The sequence below is a fragment of the Staurois parvus genome, unplaced genomic scaffold (genome assembly GCF_062004578.1).
Source record: "Staurois parvus isolate SC_StPar_1 unplaced genomic scaffold, SC_StPar_1.0 ptg000233l, whole genome shotgun sequence".
NCBI lineage: Eukaryota > Metazoa > Chordata > Amphibia > Anura > Ranidae > Staurois > Staurois parvus.
Genome location: NW_028318029.1, coordinates 4,895,680 through 4,908,415, shown reverse-complemented (window position 1 = coordinate 4,908,415; position 12,736 = coordinate 4,895,680).

Below are 12,736 nucleotides of genomic sequence, written 5' to 3'. Positions count from 1 at the left end.
CAAAAGACTTTTCTCAAAATTGTGGCTGGTCTTTCTTCATTATCTATAAACAAGTGGCAAACCCTCAAACTATAGGCTTGCTATAAAGGGGAATTTTCACTTCAAATTGCAGTTCATTTCTCAGGGACAGCAACACACTGTCACCATGCAAAGGGATTAGGCTTAGTGATAGGATTTCCTTTTCACCAAGGAAACCAACATTCTTGCAGGTACAGCAAAGAAGATTACCTGTAGATAAGAGGCCCCTTCAGAGACATACCCAACACCACTGCACAGCAGACCCTGAAGAATTTACATTGGATGAAATAGGATAAAATGCAACGTTACAGCTTTCAACTTGTATACTGCTATATCATTTATATCTCTCTTTAACATTTTATGTTCCTTACCACATCATGTTTTAACCATTGTGAGGGTCCTTTAAATTTAAAATGTAACTTAATTCAATAAAGTTATGGTGTTCTCATATCTGAATACTCTATGATGATTTTATAACATCAGTATTGTAATAGCAATGCAAACAGTTATTTTTAAAATGCTAATATAATTGAAAAATCTCCTTTCAGGGTATAAGTTTTGAATGTCTATTGGCCATCTCTTTCTACAACGGCATGGACTCCCTGCATATTTTGCAGCTTCTCCTCTGCTGTTTACTTTCCGTTTCTGTGGACTGCATATCCCATGTGAAAATATTTTCATCATATTTTTCATCAGCTGCATGTTTTTAGTGCTGAAAACTAAACTAAAATCAATTCCAATATTCATCAACAAACAAAAATGGAACAAACATGTGAGGGAGGGACGTTTACCCACCTGAACTTCCACTTTCCTCGTAGTGCCACCTGTCTGTTTGGTAAAGTACCAGCCCCTTGACTCTATCGGCAAGCTGTATTGGCTGAGAGACGCAGGCTCCCACTGTCTGCCTACTGCCTGGGAGTGCCCTACCCTTCAAACCACAAGGTGAGTGTTTCCCCTCCCAGCAAGGTAGCAGTGCTTAGTGCTTAGCACTGTGAAAAATAACAACCTTCCCAGACCGTCCAGTTCTTTGCCATGTGCACTCCCTCACTCCCATTTACTTCCCCATCCTCACTTGCTGCACAAACTGTACAGAAAACTTGGCGTCTGGGGCTGGGAGAAAAAGAAGAGATCTATGGATACATTTTACATTTGATACTAAGGAGAACAAGACCCTTTGAAAACCATGTGGAGCAACAATCGCTGGTAAAAATACAACAAACTTGAAGCACCATTTGCAGACAAGTCATCCCACAATTCACACTAAGGTAAGCACACTGAAATGTTTTTTAGGCTAATGTTATTTAGTCAGGTAACCAAACTGGTGTGTTTTCTGATTTGCAAAATGAACTAAATTGGAGAATGTTTCCCGATGTGCCTATTTTGACCTAGATCTTTAAACTCTTCAGCAATTTACCTTTTAGTGAATAAACATATGTGTATCTCTCTTACACACACACACACACACAAACATACTGTATATCTTTCACACGTGTCACACACTCTCTTATATATACAGAGGGATGTGGTCAGGGAAGGGTACTGTGAAGAATTTTAGCACAGGGCCCCTAAAGGCCAGCCCTGGGAGGGGGCATAAATATAGTATATTATAGAATGACAACTTGAAGCTGTGTGTACATGTGGATGGGTGAGAGAGAAAGCAAAAACTTAATTGGTATTTCTTTATATTCAACCCCACAGATACAGAAAGCTTCCAATGATGGGTCAATCAAGCCAATCAAGAAAAAACAGGCCAGGGAGAAGGCCATAGCAAAATGGATTGGGTGAACCAGTCAGAACAATTAAAGATGTGGACTTTGTTAACACAATGCAGACAGTAGACAGGAAGCTAACTGTCCCAAAGAAAACCAAAATAAACAATCTGATTGACAAACATGAAGATGAAAAACAAAAATTCAAAGAGACTTGCAGTTGCCTGGCCCAGGAGAGTATCTGTGGACAAAAATAAAGACTAACAGCTTAATTCCTTGCTATAAGTGCGTTCTACTTTGGTGTTGAATAAAATAAACTTGAACACTTATTGTTGGCCCTTGAACAAATAGCACACCAACACACTGCACAGTCAATCAAATTATGAGTGGACAAATGCTTGCAAGAGTGGGACATACAAAAAAGGAAGATCCTTACAGTGATAATTTGGTGAGAGTAATATGGTGGCAGCATTTAAACAAACCGCAGCAGCAGCAGAAGAACCACCCAGCTCTAGTAAGGAATACTCTCCCATGATGTAAAGTGACTCCCAAATTGATGATCTGCAGTGAGTTATTTTTATTTGTTATTTTTTTACATGGCAATCAATTTTCACATGGATATGAGATGATTGGTATTGTACCTTAGATTGTACACCCCTTGAGGGTTAGGGACTGATGTCAATGTACAATATATATATGTAAAGAGCTGCGTAAATTGATGGCACTATAGAAGTACCTATAATAAATATTGGGGCTGTATGCTCTACTGGTGTATCTTTAATATTTTAACACTTTATTTGTAATCTTGTGTAAAAGTGTTCCCATTATGAAGATTTTGAGGGTTAAAATGGAATGGAAAACTTTTCTATACTTTATGTTTATTTGACTGTATTCCTCCTGTTAGGTACCAACAGACTGACATGGACCGGACACCGTGTGTGGTGCATACCTTACAACTTGTGGTCCACACGGTGCAAAAGGAGGCAAGTGTTAAGAGATAAAGTAAGATCAGTAGTGAACCTCTTCCATAAGTCTTCCATTGCAACATAGAAGATATTCAAGCAGTGTGGCTTTACTGTTTTAAATGACTGCCCCACACACTAGTCAAGCACATTGAATATGATCGCAAGACTCCTCAAACTGAACAAGTCGGCCTGCCAAATTGCAAACAGCATGGAATGGGACAGCTTGCTCCCTAGTTAATGGCAGAAGCTTACATCATTGCATGAACTACTGCTGATTTTTGTGGAACATACTAAAATCCTCCAGGGTGGGTCCATGGCTGTCCCTTCCCCTTTGGCCTTCTCAGCCACCTTGAGGACTTTAAACAGAACACTGGCTATCAAGACCTTGCCACAATTGCACAGAAAATGAAAGGAAATGTGAACCAGCATTTTGCATCATTCTTACAGTAGATCCAACTGATGAAATGTGCTCGTCACTTGCAGCAACTGCTTGTATTTTCAATTCTACTGTCTGTGAAAGCCTTGTTGATGTGGCTGATGATAATATTAAGGAACTGCTTAAAAAGGCAAAGAAGCATGTGGTAAGAAAATTCATATTGCCCCAAACACAAGATAAGGATCTGAATGAAGATGATGTGGAAGAGGAGAACATTGAAAGATCAAAGGAATAAGCACCATCCACATCGTTCGATCTCTCAAAATGCAGCAGACCAAACAGCATAGAGCCGCTGATCAGAAAAAAGGAAGATCTTTTGCAATAACCCATTACTGATGACTCCAGCACAGATTTATGGCCGGCAAATAATGATACTTTTTATCACTATCTAAAACCTTGTGCATTATACCTGTTGGCTATTACAGCTTCTTAAGCCATTGCAGAGAGGGTATTTAGTGTCACAGGTGACTTCTCTAGAGGCCAGTGGAATAGAGCAAAGTCAGGTTGGCACAAAGTCCTTTCCTTAAAATGAATTGAAGCATACAGAACTGTTTTATTCTCCAGTTATTTATAACATAAGAATCATACCTAAATACTTGTGGATTTTGGTTATTGCAAATTATTATTCAATGCACAGTCTACAATGCTATTAGTATGTGGAACTACAGCAACCACCACTTTATATCAACTCCTCTCTCTCTCTTAGCATTAACAATAGAGGTTAATAGCACACTAAAGAAAAAGAAAAATAGACCAGTTACTTACAATTAGATACATATTGTTGGAATGAATGCTGTCAATAGCAGTGAATAGTAATTACTGCTATTGACAGTACTTCCTAAACCTTTATGCAGGGATGGATTTATAATTAGGCAGAGTAGGCGCGTGCATACAAGCACCATCCATAGAGGGGTGCTGTGCAAGTGCCTTTTCTGCCTATTTGCTGAGGTTTCTGGTATCCTGCGGTGCATTGCAAGGACCCCAGACACCTCAGCGTAAGGCTGCCCTATTCAATGCCTGTCCAGCGCTTTGTATAGGGCAACATTACGTCAGGGTCATGTCAGGGTCCTCCCTCTAGCAGAGCCACCAGAACCTTAGCATAAGGCTGTCCTACCTTACACCTGTCCAATGTGGTGCCAGAAATGTAAATATAGTCGTGGCTATAGATGCTCATGTGCTGTCAATAAACTGAATGCTAATCTCTGCTATTGACAGCACTTCCTAAAGCAACAATATTCATCTCATTGTAAGTTAAGTTTTTCCCACCGGTTGTACGCATATATGCAGCCTCTCAGTGGGTGGGCCTTAACACTGAGAGGCTGCATATATGCGTACCAAAATGTAAACAATGCTACATCAAGAGTGCGCACCCTGCACGCTCCAGGCACAATTACTGGTAGGTAACAGAAAGCTCCTGATCACTACTTGCAATCGGGGAGCTTTCTGATCAGGTAACCACTGTGATAGTCAATGACGGCAGTCACATAACCGAAATGTCCACCTCTGCCTGAAAAATCTTAAAGGGCTGCAGGGCGCTGGCAGGAAGGGGTTAAGGGTGTGTTCTTAGTGTGAAATTTACCTCTATTGTCAATGCTGAGAGAGGAGTTGATAAAAAGTGGTGATTGCTATAGTTCCACACACTAATGACATTGTAGACTGTGCAATTTTTCTTTGAATGTATTTGAGAATTAGAACTGTTGAAATAATAAACTGTGAACAGTAAACTGATTCTTATGATAGAAATAATAATTACCCTCGAGTATTGGTTTAGTTATGCTGGGCCTGTGCTTGTAGCTGCAGACATTTTTTGTTGTGTTAAGTTACTTGAACTGTTAAAGTTTTTATATTCATGTAATATGTGCAATGGCATTACAGCCACGCCAATATAGTTTACAGGGTTTTTTTTTTTTAAAAGCACTTAAAGTGATATTCTTGTTTGTTAATGAAACTTAGTTTTATATCTGAGCCTGGGTTCACACTGATGCACCAGTTTCTGTGCGAATTCCGCACCGCATCATAATAGCACCCCGTACATGTGAACCACTCCGAGTGTGTATGTTAAGTTAACAACACCCCGAAATTGTTTTGCAAAAGATGGTGCGATGGGCAGATTCGGATTGCATGGGTGTGAATGCCCATGTGAGCCGATTCTAGTACGGACAAAAAAAAGGGTCCTGCACTTTTTTGGTGCAGATGCGGTGCGATTTGAACCATACAAAATGTATGGCTCAAATTGCACCACACAGAATTTGCATGTTATTTGCACAGGGATGTGATGTGGTTCTTGTGCGAATCACATGCGATATATCGCACCGCAGAAGTGTGAACCCAGGGTAAAGATGTTATATATCACAGTGGCTAAATCTGTAGTGTAGGTTTAAAACCTTAATACTATAAATAATACCATGTTATTAGATTTTTACTCTTAGAATATATAATGAGTTTGGTAATTCTAGAGAAATGCTTAATTACAATTTACTTGAACTTATTAGATTTTAGTCAACTAAAATACCATTAATACTAAAACAATTCAAATGGCTGAAATATGACTAAAACTAAAATGGCATTTTAGTCAACAGACTATGACTAAAACTAAATTGATATTTGACATCAAAATGAGCACTGCTGCTTATTCTGGAAACCCCCCAAACCCAGGACATATATTTACAGAAATATTGAGCAATAACAGGTATCCTGCTGTGTGTAGTGTGAGCACTACAGGTACTTATACAAATACGTATACAAAATGACACAGATTGCTTTGTGGGAAGGAGAGATACATTTTTGGAGAAGTTAGCATTTGCATACAACATGTGTCCAAGGGTCTGTTGGAGTGCAATTTACTCAAAACTGTGGTAAATTGTATAGGCACCAAATTATACCTGCTATTCAGCTCTAAAGCTGATTCCACGTACCTTTGCTGAGGACAGCTTCACTTTGAGTGTGAGTTTCACTTAGCAATTGTTTATCATGTAACAATAAAAACATATTTGTGTATGATTGTACTTGTACGTACTTTACTTGTAATTAGAGATGAGCCACCCTATGTCCCAGTCACTATTTCTGAGTGCATTGGCAGCAGACACATTTTCCCTGTGGGTGCATAAGCACCTGCTGTTTCCCCCTGCTTCCTCATATTGTGCTAGAAGTGGAAGGGACCTAAAAAGGAATAGTTAAATAGAACCTAAGCCTACTCGCACATATGCCAAAGTCCTTGTACTCATAAAATTTGGAGTATATTGTGTATATTATTGCATATAGAGTGCAGAGGTAAGGAATGTATTGTGCAGCATGACAGGGTTAGGAGTATGTAATGTACAGCATACAAGGGTCATTGGTATGTAATGTAAAGCATGCAGGGGTCAGACGTATGTAACAAACAAAGTGCAAGGGCCAGTCACATGTAAAACACAGAGTACAGGGGTATGTAATGCACAGCCTGCAGGAGTCTGGAGTACATAATACAGAGAATGCAGGGATCAAAAGTTTATAAGGCACAGCATGCAGGGGACAGTAATATGTAATATGTACAAAGTTCATGGGTCAGTATTATGTAATGTACAGTGTGCAGAGGTCAGGAGTGTACAATGTACAGAGTACGTGGATCAGTAATATGTAATTCACAGAATGCAGGGGACAGAAGTATATATTGCACAAGTGCTAGTTTGTTATGTACGGAGTGTCAGGGTCAGAAGTATGTAACTCACAGAGTGCAGATGTCAGTAGTACGTAATGCACAAGTGCTGAATTAAGTATTAAGTATTAAGTATTAAGTATAGTAAAGTACAGAGTATGGGGGTTAGGGGTATGTAATGCACAAAAAGAAAATGTTAGTAATATGTAATCTACAGCATACAGGAGATAGGAGTAGGCAACCCTCCCCCTAAATACAAATTGCCATCCTGTAACAAACCCTTCAAAACCTCCAGCATCACCTCATCAGTACTAAAAATTCTACCCCCAGCACAAATCTTAATGCACTGAAGCAAACATCTTTTCCTCAAGGCTTTTCCTCACCTCAAAAATCTGCCTCCCAAATAAAATCCCTGATCTCTACCAGCAGCAAAAAAACACACTCCTCAACAGGGGCGGATTTACAACTCATGGAGCTCCCAGGCAATAGGAAATCATGGGGCCCCTGTGTCCTTGCCCACACCCAAAAAGGCCTATGAAAAAGCCAAGGAAAGGTACCACGGGCATCTCATGGGGCCCCCTACTGACCCCGGGCCCTTGGACAGTGCTCGAATGGTCAGTCCGCCCCTGCTCCTCAATAATCCCCATCAGCAGAAACCCCCATGAAAACCTCCTTCCATCTTCAGTAAAAAAAAAAACATCCTTACCACAGTAGAGAAAAATCCACTATTCACAAAAAAGAAAAACCTCATCCTGTCAGCAAAAATCCCCCGCCCACCAAGAGAACTCCACTTAGTCCGCAATGTCAATCACATTGTACATTGTTATAGATCCATTGTCAATCACAATGAATGACGCACCACTGAAACAAACAGGACAACTTGTGCACTACTGCCTTTCCCACTGGACTCTTATCACCAGACACCTGGGGAACTTGGCAGACACCATTCACCAAATATTATCTTGACCATATTTGGTCTTGATTTCATCTGGGATGTCCAAAGGGTTGTTTACAAAATGAAACAAGCCAGCAGGCAGGCAGCTGGAATCTTCATTTAGTAGTGGTAGTAATACTGCCACAAAATTAATGACTTTAGGACATGTCAGCAAGTGGTTTGGGCAGGCAGACAGACCGGCTAAATAAATTTGCACTCATTCAATGAACTGTAAACAGCTTGGGTTCAGATCTAACTCATGATCAACAAGAACCAGAAGCTCATCCCTAGGATTATTGTACTGCAGTACTCTTCAAAAAACACTTTTCTGCTCCAACATTTTTTCAAATACATTTATAAATGTGTGTTCATGTCAATCTGATCTGAAAAGTGAGAAGATAATCACCAAGGAATATGGTTTCTCTATGTTTTCTCAATGAAAAATAAATATTCTAGCTCTTTAAAAGTCCACAGTGTTAACAATTACAAACAGTGCCATATAATATGGCTAAATCAAGCAAATTATCTTTGGAACATATGTTAAGGAGTTTATTCTCAAGTACAAAGTGCCAATGTGATACTCAAAGCTTCACAGACAATGTTTTAGCATCTCTACCAGCACCCGCCGCAGGCATATAGTAGCATTATCATCTTGTCAATTATTGCATTTTACCAAAATTAATAAAGCCATCTGAACAGATGGCTAAGGATTTTATAAATAGAAATAGGTGACATTTTCTTGGAAAGGACACAATTAAATGTGTTAAATTGTAATTTTAGCATATCTTGCTTCTGTCTTTTTATTTTTACATTTTTGTGGTACCATTAATATAGAATTTGAACTGATTTATAATATGAACCCCACAACAAATTTAAAGTGTTTCTAAATCAAAGAACAAAAATTTTATTTATTGAAGTTTAACAGTTCTTAGATGTGGTGGATTCATTGGGTTTCTTTTTTCAGGCTTCTTTTCCTTTATTTTATCCTGAAGATCCTGTCATTAAAACACTTCAGGGTTGATTTACTAGAGGTAAATAGGCTATGCACTTTGCAACAGCAGTATCAATTATTTTCCCCAGAGCTTAGGGAATGTGGTGAAGCTCTGTTGATTTCCATTATCCAGTCATGTGCAGACAAAAATGCTGTTTCTTTATTTTCCTTGCATCTGATTGCGTATTATTTACAGAGTAAAGCTTCATCACATTCTCAGTAAACTCTGGGGAAAATGGGGGCAACCACACCTGCAAAGTGCACAGTCTAGTTATCTTTAGAAAATCAACCCCATCTTGTCCTCCAGTGACAACACTCACTTACCATACTATATCTGTGGAGGATCAGCATTGTTACTCTAGGACATGACTGCAGAACTCCTCCCCCTAGCCTCGTCTTCATACTATAAGGAGAAAGTGTTCTGTAGTCCTGCAAACAATATTAAAAGATTACATTTCTGTCAAGATCAACTGCTAGTTTTTTGGGCTTACCAAAAATATAGTGACGACTCCAAGAGAGTAAATTTTAATAATTGAGTTTTGTTACTACTCCTGTACCTTGGCTACCTGCCCTTCATCTGGATCCAAGACCTCAATGTTAAACTTGCAGTCAAGGGTCTTTTTAATTTTAATGGAGTTCCTTAACTGGAGAGAGGGTTTAAAGGGGTGTGGGATACCCTATAAGCACAAATGGGGAGGAAAGATATACTTAATCAGGTTCTATGAGAGCAACCTCTAGGTGCTAATAGACAGGGGAAAATCAAATAAATCTGTGACCCTTTGAGAGCAGCCATGGTGTTCATTGCTCCTGAATCTGACCTCTGTCACTCTGTAACCAGAGAAAAATATCTGAGTCTCTGGGCAAAGAACACTCTTACTGGTTTCAGAAAGCAACTCCTACCCAGCTAACCTGCGGCCCTCTTTAGGCAAGAGTATCTCTGTTCAGCCCAACTCCATTCAGGTATGCACTTCCATCAGTGGCTTGGTATCCAGGTCCCTAGAAACATGGTTCATGCTGAGGCCAGGCCTTGACAGCAGTCTTTCACACAGACCTCCCTCAAAGGAGAAGGGATAAGAGAGTTCTGGAAAGGTGCTCCCAAACAGTTTTCATCTCTCCAGCGTATACCTCTGAGTAGTCACAAGCATAGTGACTACTGGGTTTTCTCTGTGGGCGAACCAGAACAGGTCAACATATAGGCAATTGGGCTTTATTCTTTTAGTATCTCCATAGAAGGAAAGCCTAGAGCAGTAGATGGACATTATTTATTTTATGGTACTTCTCTCATTCCCATGTTTTGAGGTTTTGGACTCTGATACACCCTTCAGTAGAAGGCCTCCTATCCCTCCTCTCACATCATATTTCTCTGAACTATTCTGGTTTATTTGTAACTGGAGCTTAATGCCATCAACTTCAAGGGAAGTGTGCAAATAGATCTGCTTTTTTGACTTAGTACTATTAATAGGCATTTCTGGCAAGGACTCATCCTTCTTCTAACCTTCATACGGGAGCATCTCCTCAAAAAAAATCTTTTGCCCAAGAGTCAAGCAGGGTCTGTTGGTTTAAGGCATAAAAAAGGTTTACAGAGGACTGCCAGTAGGTACTGGCTGAGCCAAGACAGGTGACCCTACTGCTGCTACCCCTGGGGGAAGGCTTGTGCCCATGGTACACTGTTAAGACAAGGTCACTCTTCCTGGGAGTGAGCAGGAAATGGATAAAAAGCTGACAAGCTCCCCTGCTACATAACAGTTAATCCTTTACACACTGACCACAGGAGCCTCCTCCTAGCAAAAGGGTAAAGTAATCAGCTCACCAGGCTTAGGGAAAACCTACAGAACATGTAAAAATCAGGGCAGGCTGGTTATAGCATAGCATTAACCGTCCACCCTATAGCAGATATACTGCTACAGTGTGGCACAGGTGTGCAAAATCACATATATATGTGATTTTGCATTTTTGGGTAGCTGCTTTTTTTTATAGCGCAAAATATAAAAAACGCAGATGTGATCACATACCCCCAAAAGAATGCTCTATTTGTGGGGAAAAAGGGACATACATTTAATTTGGGTGCACTGTTGCATGACCGCACAATTGTCAGTTAAAGTAACGCAAAAAATGGCCTGGCCAGGAAGGGGAGTAAATCCTCTGGAGGGCAAGTGGTTAAAGAATATGTTACCCCAACATTTCATATTCCTAATATGTGTTTGTTGTACCATGGACTTGTGTTAAAAAAGTATCCTGTTCTCTTTGTATTGCTTCCTCTGTGTGAAATGCCTGGTGTTCCTTTTAGCCTCCCTACACTCCTATTTCAAAGTGACCATTCTAGGCATAGAAGCACATCCATCCACATCCATGATCAGTTTTCTGGCAATGCTGGGTTGACAGTCTGCCTGTCCTCCAATGGCCAAGACTTGTGCTGGAACACACAACCATTCACTGGGGAGATTAGTGTGCGGATGTTTCTCCACCCTCAGAACTTTATGCAGCTATCATGTGCCTGGTGATGACTGGAATGTTATAGAGGCCCCTCTTGCATCTCCTGCACAACACTCCTGAAGGTAGAGATGGAGAGTGTGAGGGTACGAAATGGCACGAGTGCCAGAGTAGCTGTCCTCAGGACAGGATGCTGAAGCAGCTTGGACCAGAGCAGGAGATGGTGGCAGAGCCAGTTTACAGGCAGCGACCAGCAACAGCTAGGCAACGAGGGACCTAGTCAGCAGACAGAGCAAGTACAGAAAACAGGCCAAGGTCGGTAACAGCCGGGTAGTACAGTAAAGAATCAGCAGGCAAAGACAAGTTCAGAATGATCAGATCAAGACAGGAGCAAAGGCAAAGTCCAGGGGAAAGCCAAGTCAGGTACAGTAAGCAGGTTCAGTGGATCAGTACTCAGGAATACAGGTGCAAGCTGAAGATCATTTAGCAACTGCTGCTGTGTGCAATGCGCATGCGCACGAACATGAGCATAAGTCCGGGCTGGTTTTCTAGTGCTGGGAATCTGGTTTACCTTACAGCACCTTAGAACAGAGGTAATGTGATCACTTATTAAAAAGAAAATAAAGTATTTATAATTATATATATATATATATATATACACATATACACACACACTTGCCGACCACCCGCAGTACTTTTTCATATACAGGCAAAGCGACGTACCCGCATTGAATTTTACTGCTATAAGCAAGCATTTTACTGAATGAAATCAATTCATTCATTTAGTTTTGTTGTGATTAGCTGTGATTGGCCACAGCTAATCACATAGTACAGATAAGCTGTGATTGGCCCTGTCTGTACCATGCGAACACTGTGACCAATCACAGCTAACAATTGTAACAATGAATGGATGAATCGTTTTCATTGTTTACAGTTGTCATGTGGTCTGCTGTGATTGGTCACAGCGATCACATGGTACCAGAAGCAGGCCGGTACACTGATCAATCATCAGCTATGTCCGATGGACACTGCCATGACAGATTGCGCTCGTAGTGTGGCCCCACAGTCTTGTTCCAGGAAGACGTCAAGTGACATCCACCGTCAAAAGCCCTGCTGGGATATCAAATTGCTATAGGCCAGGTGGGAAGTGGTTAATGACCTAGCCAATTAGCAGCCTGGAAGGTCTGTGAGCTGGAGAGCTGTTACATATTTGGGACACATCCTGTTCTACCTCTTCCTTCCTCGGCTTTTTCCCCCCTGTGAAGATATTGCTGTAAATATCTTGCTGTCTCTCTCCGAAGGTCTTTGTGCCTGGGGATCTGGTAGAAGCAGAGATCTTCCCTCCTTTGAGATTTTCCGGAAAATTTTGTCAGCTGGAGACTAAAATGTGCTTGAACTAGAGGAAACAATAATGATTGTTCCCTACTGTCAGAACTGTTATGAGATAAATATATATATATTATCATTTTAGTTTTGGACTATAGGAGTTTTCTAGCCAAGATAGAGACATGGCCCTATTAACATATAACCAGATTTCAAACAGGTCAAGGGACAGTTTTACCAAAAGGTAGAAACTGGACCAATTCAGTTTGTAAACAAGCTTGGTTATCCAGTGACTC